Source organism: Silurus aristotelis, assembly GCF_946808225.1.
Source record: "Silurus aristotelis genome assembly, chromosome: 5".
In the NCBI taxonomy this organism is placed as follows: Eukaryota; Metazoa; Chordata; class Actinopteri; order Siluriformes; family Siluridae; genus Silurus; species Silurus aristotelis.
Window position 1 is genome coordinate 9,402,167 of NC_139578.1, and position 14,449 is coordinate 9,416,615.

The following is a 14,449-nucleotide window of genomic DNA, read 5'->3' on the forward strand; positions in this document are numbered from 1 at the left end:
TATATATCACAGATAAAAGGTGACAGAGAGGTCAGTGTGGGTGCGAATAGAGGAACGGCGCAAAAGAAGAAAACAGAAAGAGGAACTGTCCAGGGTGTATGTGCAGATCAGCACATACCGAAAGGCAACAGTCTAGGAATGCAAAAATAGAAAATAAAGACAAGAACTGAATGTTCGAGGTCACAAGTATTATTCTCGTGATTAATGTGTGACTAATGCTTAAAGATATAAAATAATTTTCACAGATATAATAATAATTTAAAAAAAAAATAATGTTTGCAAATTACACTGGATGGATTATATGAGAAAGCTTTGGATATGAGCTGTGTGGCTGTATAACCAAGCAGCTTGTAAACATTCCTATCTTGGCTGCATGCTGTGAATGTAAAAAAAAAAAAAATAGCACTTCCTTCGAGGCTCATTTCATCATTATTGCTTTTCGACCACTGTGGATAATAAAGGCTGTCTAATACTACTTTAGTTGCTGCTGACTACATTGGTGTTAATTCATTATAAAGGTTCAACCTTTGGCATTTGCTCCTTTGTGAAGGATAAAGCACCATTTCAAAGAGTCGACATTTTTTTCATTACTCTCATATTAAAGCTCTGGTTATAGTGCGAATGAATTCTTTGACAGGTCATATGTCGTAGGAATTGTATAATAGACCTAATTTGTAGCCCAAAATATATTGAGTAAATATGTGGTGTGAGCGTTTTTTTTCTTTTCTTATTTGTCTTCAAATTTAGCTATTAACCAGCATGGCGTATGCAAAAGCATGCATCTTATAAAACATGAACCTTATCATCGATTTAAAGTGCTAGACAGCACAGAAAAACTCTTTAAATGCATACCCAATGTACGAGCTGTTTGTGGTGGCTAGTGTCAGTGTAATCAACAAGGCAGAAAGTACCCAAAGAGGATGTCGACAGGAAGTGTCATTGTAATCTAAATCTTTTGCCATCATGTGCTGCAACTTCATGCCAGTTTAAGAGCCAGTTTATTCCAAACACACACAAACTAACTTAAAACATATTTGCTCCGAGCTGACATTTCTCCACATGTTTGCTCTGGCCACTCTTTCGACAACACTGCATTTAATTCCACAGCATTTAATGAAGTTCGAATAGCTTTAGGGGGCTTGGGACTGTGGCCTAAATCCATTCTTTTTTATCTTCTAATCTTCTGCTCAAGGTCACTGAGTGAATAGAGTTTTGTGTATCCGGTCCACAGAGAGCGAGCATTGATCTTCAGCTGAAGTGCGGTCATGGGTTTTGCCTCTCCATGGGCAAGATCAGGCTCGGCTGGGCATTAAAGCTGTTTTGATAGGACACTGCCTGTCGCACATGACATCATTCATTTTGCATTGGAACAAATGGGATTAACAAATGGGTTTCTCCACTTTCTGTCTGTGATCGCTGATGTAACTACTGACATATTGGAAATAAAAAGGATAAAGAAAACTGAATAAATGAGCAAATTTGAAGTAATGTTCACACCGTGGATATTTTAATGACAATATTGTAATCTCTATGCTTGAAATTTTGCTGTGCCATAAACCAAACATGCTTTGTGCTCCATTAAAAAAAAAATTTTTTTTTCTCCTTTCAAAATAATAAAAAATACCAAAATCGAAAAGATGAAAACCAGTCATAACATGCAAACCAGCACACTAATCATCCTAATTATTATATCAAAACTGCGTGCTCATGTCAGGTATAGCCATCCATGCTTTCATACTATTTTTGATCTAGAGAGTATAGTAGCATGCGTGCTTGTCGTGTCCATGGCAACCAGCGAGCAGCCTTCGATCTCACATACTACCTAAGTAAAGTAGTATGCGGGTTTGGTCGTTGCCATGGAGACCCGCATCGCACGCCTAGATATACTGGCTGAGACCAGGGTGGGGGGGAAAAGGATGGTCCAGGGTTGCCAGGTTGTATAGAAATATCCCGTTTGTACGCTATATAAAAAAAATAAAAAATAAAATAAAAAATAAATAAAATAAAATAATAATAATAATAATAATAATAATAATAATAATAATAATAATAAAAAAAAATAATAAAACGTTTTAAATCCCTAAAAGATGGTATGTGATAAAATAATGCGGAAACAAAACAAACGTTTATATTCCGAATCACAAGCGCCGTTTGATTATATTTGGATTAGAATCTGGCAACCAAGAGGAGAAGGTGTTAAATGTGGCCAGAAGATGTCGATGTGGTACCTCGGCGTGCTTTGCTGCAGTGAGGAGGAGGAGAGGAGAGGAGAGGAGAGGGATGCTACAGCATCACTGGAGGAGGAGAGAGCTGTCTCCGTTTCTCATCCCATCTCTCTCTCTCTCTCTCTCTCTCTCTCTCTCTCTCTCTCTCTCTCTCTCTCTCTCTCTCTCTCTCTCCGCAGTTTTTCTTCCCCCAGCTCGTTTCCTCTCCCGGCGGATGTGTATCGGATGCTTTATACGCCTCGGTTCCCCGGTGTTCTTCGGGTTTTAGGTGAAGATCAGTGTAGGGATGCTTAACGGATTCGGCCCCTGGATGAAGAACGGGCTTTAATCAGAAAAAGCGGAGGCGCGTCGTTTTCTCCACTCTGGATAGCAGTCGGTAAGGGCAATGTCATTCCAGCTGACACACACACACACACACACACACACACACACACACACACACATGCACGCACGCGCACGCACGCCCGCGCGCGCGCACACGCTCACCCTAACTACACTGCATTGTCGGCTGTGGTCATTAGACTTGCATTTCTTTTTTAAATGCCTCTTAAAAAAAGGATGCATGGGTTCTGTCCTTTTATTTCCCTAATGGCATTTTTGTCTTCCTTCTGTCCTTCTTCCTAATGGCATTTCCTCTTCCTCATGGTTTCTCGACTGATAGTGCAGACTGATAACGGACTCCATTAGAGGGCTGGTTCTCCATCCGAGGAGATGGAGATAAGGATGGAAATGGAGGTGGGGGTGGGGGTGGGGGTGTTGGTGAGAGACATGAAAATGGGAATTACTTCCCTATTGACCTCGATTGCAACGCTGTATTTATTCAGAGGGACAGACGGTGCACATAATTATACACAGGGTCCGAGCATGTTGTGGCCTTACATATAGCCAGGAAAAGAATCTGATAGTAAGGAATAGGGCATTGGTTTAGACTACAATGAAAGCAAAAAGCCTTATAAAAACAGCAAGCAGTATTTATTTGCACACACACACACACACACACACACACACACACACACACACACACACACACACACACACACACACACACACAAACACACACATCAAAAGTGTAGCATCAAATTCACACAGCAGTCTGGGATTCTCACAAACCAGGCCATATCATGTAATTGGGCTGCAATAGTTATAAGGGTCATGAAATCACACCATATAAGTGTTGTGTTGCTATATATCATACTATGTAATAGATAGCTGAATGGCACCTATATTTACACCCCATCTAACATACTCTGAGCAATGTAAAAAAAAAAAACAGACACGTTTTATTTGAAACAGCAGCATTTGCATTTTTCTCGGTGTTAATGTCTTCCTGTGCATATTCATTACTACAATTGTAGCAATTTGCAGGTTGGGACTGATGAGGACACCGAACAGCATTAACCTCTTTAATAGTGGATCGCGTGAAATTAATGAGGCGAGCTTAAGTCATGAATTTTTAAGATTACTGATGTATGTGTATGGAATTCACGACAGTCTGCTTTGTGTTTGGCAGGTCTAAGACATATCCTAAAATATATATTTTGAAGATATTCTGAAAATATACCAATTGTGCCGGGTTGTTTCATGCATCCTTAAAAAATAACATAATTATTAGAATTTTTTCATTACCATATTGGCTGTATAGAGTAGATAAAAAGCTGTTGCTGGAGATTGGGGCAGCAGCCTCTGTTGGGAGACTGATGTAACTGCTTGACCAGATGCACCTTAAGAGATGAAGGATAACAGACGGAAGCTCCGATCAACAATACAATTGCGAATATTTTAATACACAGGGCTGTTATGATCATGAATTATTTAAATAATGCATTCGCACCAGATCAAAAACACATTAGGGTTGAAAATAGGCATTTTTCCACTAATAACCTGGATTCATTCCCCATCGCTATTAGTTTCTCAGCACTACTAGTTGTTGTTTTGGGTGGATATGCTTGGATGAATGTGTGAAGATTTTGTCATTCAGTTCATTATATAGTGTATATCAAATGAATTACTTAGGATCCTTGTTGCAGTCAAGGCATTGGTTTAGTTTCTTTAAATGTCTTTTACCATAATCCAAATGTATTATGCTTTTTGACATCTTGTTTTCTGATTAAAGGAATTGTTTGGCAGTTTCCAATAATAGAGCTAGACTTTACAGGTGCTTTCCTTTCTCCATTTTTCTGTAGTGTACCTGTGAATATGTTGTTTTCTTTTGAGAGTACTTGGCAGTCTTGTGTGATAGCTTTGACCTGAGGTAAAGGGAGAAAATACACAATATTGGAGTCCAAATCCTCTTAAACAAGGACAGACCTAATTCCACTTGCCACTAGGCAGACGATGGAAATGACTGCTACCAAATTTGGAGCAAGTCGAGCTTAAAAAAAAAGGACTAAACTCTATAATCCATGCATAGATTTTCTGATATGGGACCAAATCCCCAAAGAAATCATCTATTTGATCAGTCCCGTCCAGTCAGTTGGTCACATTATGGTTCTTCTCCTTATTATGGTCCTATTAAAATTCAGCAATGACCATGATGGCTTTCATTGTCAACACAGCTGATTCTCTAAGCAGCAGATTGTCTGTGGCTCGCATGCATGGAATGACACGGCAGTTTTTTTTTTTTTTGACATTTGTGAAACTGTTCCCAATATGTGATGCCAACTGGGCCTTGAAATGTGTTGATTAATTTCAGAGCTTGCTTGTTATTTTTTGTCAAAGCCTTCACAAGACAAAGGGCTGTTTGAAACCAGAGCAATTCTTCATATAGATGAAAAAAATAATTTTTTTGTAAAATGTGATATCTAATAATATGGAGTTTAACGTATGTTTAATGCTTGCAAATTTATTTTATCCACCATCCTCCTGTTTTGTTGAAATGCCAGGAAAGTCTTCTTCGATGTCTTACCTCTTTTGGGGAAATCATTTCCATGCACTGTTTAATGCCCAGATCGAGTGCCTGTAGAAGATCTTCTTACCTGCTTTCATTTGATCAGTGTACCTTGGAAACATGCAATTATACCTATACCTACTTATGCTCTGCAGACTCAGAGCTAATTTTGTTTTTACGCAAACTGCCAGTGCTTAAGATAGTGCCGAACGAGAGATCAGAGGCAATGCGCACTTGGCTACCTAGAAAGAGGAAAAGCAAATTTTGTGCTTAGCGAGCTTTTGTACTTGCACAGAAACCCACTGACACATGAAATGTGAATTATGAGAAACAGCAGGGAGATTGCGGGTGTATTTATAGCTCGGTTGACCTCTACAGGCTGGTTTGTTCTTTGTTGTTTCGGAAAAAGTCACATTAAATGTAAATCCCCATATAGGTCGTTCTAAAGGATGTGGAAAGATGAGTGAGGAATGAAATTGAGAGTAGGCTTTGATGTCGTGTCTAACACTGAGTAGGACTCGATATATAAGAAAAGCAAAAGATGCTGTCAAATATAATAAGATTAAAAGGCTTTACATGCATTTTTTTTTTTTTTATACAGGTATTTATCTCAGGTGCAATTAGTTTTATGAAGAAATTAACTGGTACATTTTACTGAGCACGGTTTGCTTGGAGTTTGTATAAAGTACCACAATAAAAATGGCACACCTGAGATCTTGAGTTCTTTTGTTTTCTATATGACCCTTTTTTTGCATTCGGTTCAACCGTAATGTTAGAGTTCCTGCTTTGTGACATTGATTTCCGTGGCTGTGGTATCAATGCAGATTTATTTTCTTTCACTAGAGTTGTTGTTTATAAAGCCTCTATTACTTCGTAATTCCTGGGCACCTTGTTAATACCATTGTTAATCCACCTTTTAAGTGAACATTTAGAGCGTTTCATTTTTATTTCTCAGCCATTATACCACTCCTTTCCATCGATCAGCAATGGACTAAAGGCCATGTTTAAGTGTCCAACAGTGGGAGAACTGAACCCACACCCTCCTTGTTGGGAGCCTAGACCCATTACCACAGTATGACATCACGGCTAACGTTGTCACATGTAATATATTGCTACTCTTCGGGAGGATAACGAATTACACCAGGCAAAGTAATTACTTGTCGTGTAGAATCTAAGCACCAGTCTTCCAGCTCTCTAACTCACTTGGGTCTCTCCAATCCGGCAGAATAATTGATATGTAGGTGTAGAGAAGATTCCTAAGCCATATTAGACACTCAGAGACATTTCTTACCCACCCCATCAGAACACATTTTATCAGCTTAACTGCTATTTTATCAGCTCAACTGTTGTTTCGCTTATAATCCTATAAACCTATATTAACATGAGGCTTATGCATTGTTTGCCTAGCTCTGCTACAGCTGAATTTAAAGGGGTCGCTATGCTACTCTCTTACCAACAGGAGGAGTCTGTGCCAAAACTCCTTACCATGAACAATTACCATGACGCTAATCTTATTCTAGCCAGCTAATTTGTTATCTCCCATAAGCCCAAAAGAGCTTTAACGAAGCAAATGAAGGGAATATTCAAGATTCAGTGCAAGTATTTGAGCAAGATTTAGGTACCAATAATACCCAACTGTTATTGCATTGCCATTGGATTTCTCAGCTTCCCTCAAATCACTTGGAATAATTTATTGGAACACAAGGTCTCTCTTCATATGTGGAGCCCTTGGTGCCTGAACAAACTAAAGGCCAAGGGATCTGAGCCCTGTGCCAGTTCATAGATAGAGTATTGCTTTGAGCCATGTCTCAAAAACGGAATATGGTCATTAATCTAATGCATGCCAAATGTTCTCATAACAGAGTTGTTTGAGGCTATCATAACTTGATCCAGAGCTTACAGGTTTGCAGTTAAAATCCCACATCAGATTCTTGTAACAGTTTTAATTGGAGTTTAAGCCTGGAAGACTTAGTGCAGCAATTAAGACTGTGAAAGCAAGAGCAAGTATCTTAAAGTAGGTGGAAATCTGACAGAAACCTGATCGTTCGATTTCTATGCGAGTATGTGACACAGAGCCGGGATTTCTGCATCACTGCCAAACGACAAAGAGTGTCCTCTTTCGATTGGCTCAATTTGATTGGTTTAAATGATTCCTTGTACCAATGGTATGTGCGTTCCAAAAATCGTATAGCTTCCCAATTCATTTCCAGGTAAGTTTCATAATTATACAATAAAATAGATCAGATAGAAAACAATTGATATCGTGGGAATGATCCAATAAGGAAATTAATTTTGACAGTGATCCTGTGCTTTTATTTCATAAAAAAAAATATACAATTGCAAAAAGCATTATATATTGAACAGGCAATAATGCATACACTTTTTACTAACAAATGTTTGAAATATCTGACTAAAGTGGCAGTCATGTTAAAAAAAAAAGTAATGTTGCTAAAAAAACACTGTTATTTATCTGTTATACATCTACATATAGATAATGTGATGAAATTCTTTCTTGAAAAAACATCCAAGGAACAGCCAGGTCTACTCCTTGAACAGCCAAGGAGCATATGATGTCTTGCCCAGTTGCCCAGTGGTGGTATCTTGGCAGTCACAACATTTTAATCATTATCCCAAAACCTTAATTCAAATGATGTCAGTTCAGTGCATAGTGTTACAATATAATACAATAGAAACCTGTACAATGGCTAAATGTTTAAAGCAAAAAGGCACAAATATGAGTTTTGGTGTTGATAAATTCTAACAAAAATTCCATTGAAAACTCCACTGAGGATTTACAGTGCAACACAATTTAGGTGAAGACTGTAAAAAGCCTTGGGCCTCATTTGATCACAACAAACCCCACGTAATTAGTCTTTATCACCAATGTCATGCTCAGCTGTCCTTTGAGAACATTCCTGGAGGAGGACATTAATTGCCTTGGCTTTATCCTTTTTTTTGCAACATATCTATGACATTTTGGCTAGGTGGGCATATCTTGTTTAAACCTTACATTGCTCTGCCAAAGGCTTAATAGTCTGTAATTTGTTATAAGCAAAGGTTTTGAACAGAAAGTGACCATTTGTGTGTTTCTGCTATGGTACTGTATTATACTGAAATCAGAAGTGTAATAATATATTAGATAATTAATTTGAACATACAGTATTTAAATATGTTATTAATGTACGCCTTTTCCGGTATTATTTTAACTTGTTTATTTATAAACTGTAGTATTTTACAAGCACTGTGAATTATGATTTTGATTATGATGGTTATTAATATTAATACTTTTGGTTATTTTATTAGTAGTAGTAGTAAACATTTTACTGAATTGAAACCAGATAATATAACATTTTAAGTATACAGTATGTTTGCAGTATGCTTGTGGGCTGCTTCTAAGCTCCCATTTTGTTATTTAAGTCGTTAACTACATAATAGTCTTTAACAGCATTTCTTTTTTAAGGTTTAGTGTATTACTAAATCTAATCTGACATCTATGGCCAGGCTATAAATTCTGCATTATATGGATTATATTATATGCATTATACAACAGGAAGAGCCTTACAAATTGTCCTAGGCTTTCTAGAGATATCAGATATGTACATTTAGGGAAAAAAGAGCAAGTAGAGCATCACTTGCCAAATGTCGTGCTCCGGTTTGATTCAGGGCTTTGTGCAGGTGCTAGGGACAAACATACTGTCTCAGGGTTAGGAAGAGAAGGTTAGAATACTTTAAGACCTTAGTGAGCATTTTAATCCTTCCCTGTTCTATATCGCTTTTTTATTCTGAGTTTGTCTGAATAAAACCTCTGCACTGAGTACAGTGTTTGAAGTAGTAAATCTAACTCATTATTGGCAATCATTTTAAACGTTAGTACAAATGAAGTGATATTTTGTGATACAGCGATCTCTTCAGTCCTGCCTTACAGACTGTGTTCATTCTTAGCCAAATATGGAGGAGAAACAAGAGGTTTGTTCATCACCAGAAAAAAAATCCTCCCAAGTCTTGATTTGTGATTTGAGATCAGGGACCTTAGTAAGACACCTGACAGTACGGTGTGAGAAATGTTTAAATAAAAAATTCTGAGAATCTACAACAATTATCTAAAACCCTTCAATGAGAGCAGGGCATAGGAACTCATGGTCCACCTGTACATAGAGTTCTATTTCAAAAACATTCAAAACATTCGAATTCTAGCTCACTTAAGAATCCACCTGTTAATGCGGCACCAGTCTGGATCGCGTTGATTGATCGTAGCATGTAGAACCTTGTAATTGTCTTTTAAAAATTTCAACCCTTAAACATCCACCCCTGTGCTAAATAATCCATCCACTTGATTAGCTAGCTCAGATATACTGGATTAGGTTTGGATTCTCCAGGACATTAGATCTCTGGAAACAGGGTTAGCGATCGCTATACAAAGGCAGAAAGTTTTCGTTATAAGATCACACTCGCTTTGACGGACGTGTAGCATTGATACAACTTGGCACATTCACTCAGTCCCAGTGATGGTCTCGCACTGATGATTCTGGATTTTTATCTGATGTACTGCACTACACCCGGTGGAGTTTTATTCCACCGTGCTGCGGTCTGTAAGCACACTGGAACATCTGGTTTTATTGGAGCAATGCAGCCCTGAGTGCGAGACAAAATTTGGTGAAGTGGATTCACAGCTTGCTAAAAGACGAAGCAAACGCTGCCAGCAGAGACTAATTTGTTGTCAAAAGCATATGGCTAAGGCCTTAATAGGAGGTACTTGGGATAAAAACCAGCTCAGGACAGCTGTATCCAGCGACCAACTTTTTCACTAATAATAAAACAATGAACTAGAAGAAAATGCCACATACAGTGAATATCCATTCATGATTGCTTATCATCTACTTATAGTCCTTCTTCTTCTTCCTCTTTCAGCTTCTCCCATTAGGGGTCGCCACAGCGGATCATCCGTCTCCACACCCCCCTGTCCTCTACATCTGCCTCTTTCAACCCAACTACCTGCATGTCTTCCCTCACCACATCCATAAACCTCCTCCTTGGTCTTCCACTTTTCCTCCTTCCTGGTGGCTCCATCCACAGCATTCTCCTACCGATACACCCCATGTCCTTCCTCTGAACATGTCCAAACCATCTCAATCTCGCCTCCCTCACCTTGTCTCCAAAACATCCTACATGCGCTGTCCCTCTAATAAACTAATTTCTAATCCTGTCCATCCTCATCACTCCCAATGCATATACTTATAGTCCATATTAGTCAAATTTATTCACAGTGTGAGGTAAGAATGCTGCTCTAGGATTCAGGATGCTGTTGTTATTGCCGTTGTTGTCGTTGTTGTGTTCAGCTTGTAATTGGTATGATTTTGGCACTTGTTGTTTTTTAGAGCCCTATCCTAGAGGGCTTTGCAACAAGTCTTTTGGGTAAGCTTATGAGAGTCATTTGTATGGACTGCTTTAACCTTACCACCTACAGTAAAAAAAAAAATCTAAATCCATCACGTTGACTGTTTGGCGAGAGGATTGATTTATAAAGACTTTTTTTCTAAAGAAAGAAAAGATTTTGTAGACTGCAGTTAGAATGCTGTCAGAGCTGTCAAGAATCGCAGCATGACTGTGAAGTCATGCGTCATGTCTTTTAGAGGATCTGTTAATCATTTGGGCGATAGCGTGCTGATGGAGAGTGAGATCACCTGCAAGGACTGTAGCACAGGTCTTGTGATTCTGTGTTAATGTTAAAATGACACAATACACCTGTAGATAGCGTTACCTTTTTAGAGAGTGTGACATGTTCACGTTACAGGCCTTAAGGCTCAATACCGAATTTTGGCTCAAACACATTTTGTTTTTAGCCCTTGTCAGTTGTAAAATCATGTTTTTTTGGTGTGAAATTTGGCAGACACCCTTATCCAGAGCAACTTGCAAGAGTGCTGTGAGGTCTATAGCAATAAATACACTCTGATACTGGTTCATTAGGCCACAGCCTAAAAATACTCTCCATCTATAAACTCTGTTGGGAGAGAATATTGTTAGAAAAAGGAAGTTATTATGTAAGTAGTTCTGGAAGTGGCAGTTCTTTAGACATTGTTTGAATCCTGCTAGTGACTCAGACATCAAGGGCAACCTCCTGTGTGTCAGAACAGAGCAGAATCTTGAAGCATCTCTTCCTTGTACCCTGATAGATGGTGGGACCAGTCAAGCAGCAGTGGAGAAGAAAAATGACCAGCCAGTGCAGCTACCTGTTTAATAGATGTTAATGGTATTTAAAAAAAAGAAATATATAGATTGAAATGATATATATATTATGCCACCAGATTATATATACATCAAATTTCACATTTTTAATATTCACACTTTTAGGTCATTCAGATCCATGTGGTCTGTTAGTCAAAGCACTTAAATTTGAGCCACTTGTAGACATGAATTGAAGCTGTGCTTATACTAGGTAGAAGAAAATGCTAGCACTCAGGTGCAGTCAGTCAAGCTGGGAATGATACAATCTTACAAGACAAAGAAGGATTATTGACAACAATGCATGTAGAATAAAGCAACACAGGTCATTGATTATCTGAAGAGGCACATCAGCATGCAAAAAGAGTCTGCCTGGATCAACCTGTTATGCACTGAGATGCTGAAAGTGCTGCTTCCTCGATATTCATGTGCTTTTAGAAGCACTTGTAAGTGGTTCTTGACATATATGAGTCAATCTGGGTTGAAAATGAAGCAGGATGATTGACTATGTGCAAACACAAGGAAATTAATCTGGATTTACACTCGGTACCACACAGTCAATTGCTAAAAGGCACAGATCTGTGACTGTTCTTTTATCTCCATGGAGAGAATAAGGACGTAAACATTGTGGTCACTAGAGAGGAAGATATAAAAATACGAGTTTCAGAAGAAAAAATAGCCACATACATAATAAGCAATAGATAATAGTGTACACGATTCCTGCTTGTGAAGCAATATTAAGACCAAATCACACTGTAGAAAGACATAAATGAGTTACTGAATACTAAATAACGGTGCATCTCTGGATTCTGCAAGAGCCAGGTACTGTATCGTGTGTACCTGGTAGCTCTTCCTCCTATAAGCAATTTTCTGCTTTCATCATTAAAGCAAGATACTCAAAATAAAATGCTAAACCAATTTTTTATTACAAAAAACAAAATGGTGGAATTATCTATCTATTAAAATTGCATTCTCTGGTTTCCGATTGATCGCACAGAAAAGTATTTATTGCTCTTTTCGTCTGAGTGGATTATGCTGCCTGGTGACCCAGCATTAGCAGCAATGTGCCAAGAGAAAATGGAAAGAAAAAAATACTGTATCTCTTAAGTTTGCAACCGATTCGCTCTAGAATGAGGTGTTGTAAGCCCTTTCGTAAAATTTCATTTCGAAATATTTCATTACCTTTCTGGGTTTTTTTAGGAATGAGGTGTTCCCTCATTGGACATTTTTTTAAATCAAGATCAAGACTCTTACCAGTCACAGTTTTTTCCATAGCATTGCTTCATTGCTGTGTGCTTATAACGAGGTGTACCAGTGAAGCTCGGCTATTTCCATAAGCTTATCAAGGACTACAGTCCTATCAAGGTCTATCAACAAGACCCTAGTTAAGTAGAAATAACATCAGCTGTTTTTCAGCTGTTAATCTTTCCCAAAATACAAAAATATGGAAGAAATGGTCAAAAGATACATGGATGGATAGATGGATAGAGGAGGAAGGAAATATAAAAAATTAAACGTCAAAAATGGATGAATGGATGAATGAATGGTTAAATAGATAAATGAATAGATGGATGGTCAGAATGCAAGATAATTAAACAACTGGTCAAAAAAAGAATAGATAAAGAGATAAGCTCATGTTGCTACTTATACAAAATATTATAGATGTGTGATAGTGGCGTGCATTCACACCATCTGTCCTGCGTTCACATGAAATATCTGTGTTATGTCAGTCAACATAACACGTTAACAGCATCATCAATGGGGTGAAAAAAATCCCTTATTCACAAGCATATTAAATTGAATTCACCCTTTTCTTATTAGAACGTTTTTAAGCTCATCATTGGATTGTATTCATTTCCAGCTTGAATTCCTTTCAGATAATCTTTCTTATTTTTATTATTATTTTATTATTTTTTCCCAGAAAGAAGCTAAATTACCTGCCGAAAGAATAAGAAAATTATAACATTCTTCTTCTTTGGGCTTCTGCCATTAGGGGTCACCACAGCAGATCCTTCTCCATACCCCCCTGTCCTCTACATCTGCATCTTTCAAACCTAAGGAAATTCTAAACTTGAAATGGTAAAATATGCCTAGAAACATATATATCTTTTTATTTGTTATATAATCTCATGATGAGATACATTACCTAAATGTTCCTTCGTTAAAGATTACTTCTTAAACACTACTTCATTACTTGCTGCGATACTTCAACCCCGTCATCTCACGCCTCATTGTCTGTAATGTGCAACAGCACTATTGTATGGTGCAGCTTTCTCCATTTTGGATCTTCCTCAAGAACAGCATGCTCTGCTTTTGTCTTCCTTCTTGCTTGTGTCTGTCTACAATAAAGCTTGTAATAATCCTTTGGAATGGAATGGAAGAATTTCGAATGAATATATTTTAATGCTACTGGTCAGGAAACAGAAAACAGCTAGGATTAAATTACCAGGAGACAATCTAAAAGATTTGAACCGAGTGACATACCTTATATTTTCTATTTTCTATAATCATGCAGCTTAAGGGACTCAGGAAACTTAAATTCTGGTCAAAGAACAGCAGATTGCGCCCGAGTCTCCATTTATAAGAGATATACAGCAGGTTCTGTGTAGAATATGAAGAGAGTTTAAGTCGTTTTCAGCCTTTTTTCCTATTTGGTTACTCACTGCTCACTATTGCGAAATACCTCACATTTATTTGCCACTGAAAATTCATCGGAGTGAAATTTCAGACGGCAAATTTGTTTTTAATGTTCATGTACGGGAAGTGTGCGGTGTGAGTTGCCTGATTCAGTCATTTGGTACATTCTTGCAGGTTAGATAACCTTGTTAGGTGGGTCAATCCGACAGCAAAGCTGGTTTTCGGCTTCAGAATCCCAGGTTCAGCTCGGATTACTACCTGTGTGGATTCTTGCATGTAATTTTTGTGTCCATCTGAGGTTCCACTGGGTTCTCATGTCAGAAGGTGGACTGCTTGTTCTAAATTGCCCGTAGAAATGAATGGGTGTATATGAAAGTGTGCACTATAATGGAGTGAATCAAGATATATTGCTTCAATGGATTGGGCCAACTTGTGCTCAGAGGGGATCTAATTCAAATCAATACTTTAGATTAAGCAGTTT

The 14,449-nt window shown here is 38.0% G+C and overlaps 1 protein-coding gene across 5 annotated transcripts in view; it reads left to right on the forward strand.

The window, feature by feature from the left end:
* Positions 1–2,246: 2,246 nt before the first annotated feature.
* ctnnd2b (catenin (cadherin-associated protein), delta 2b) overlaps positions 2,247–14,449 on the forward strand; it is an 82,178-nt gene continuing 69,975 nt past the window's right edge. For 3 of the 5 annotated variants that reach the window (XM_083541972.1, XM_083541974.1, XM_083541971.1), the window contains exon 1: positions 2,250–2,601. The gene's annotated coding sequence lies outside the window, so the exon portion shown is untranslated. Of the gene's footprint in view, positions 2,602–14,449 lie in introns of all 5 variants that reach the window. The other 2 variants (XM_083541970.1, XM_083541973.1) reach the window with 1 other exon arrangement.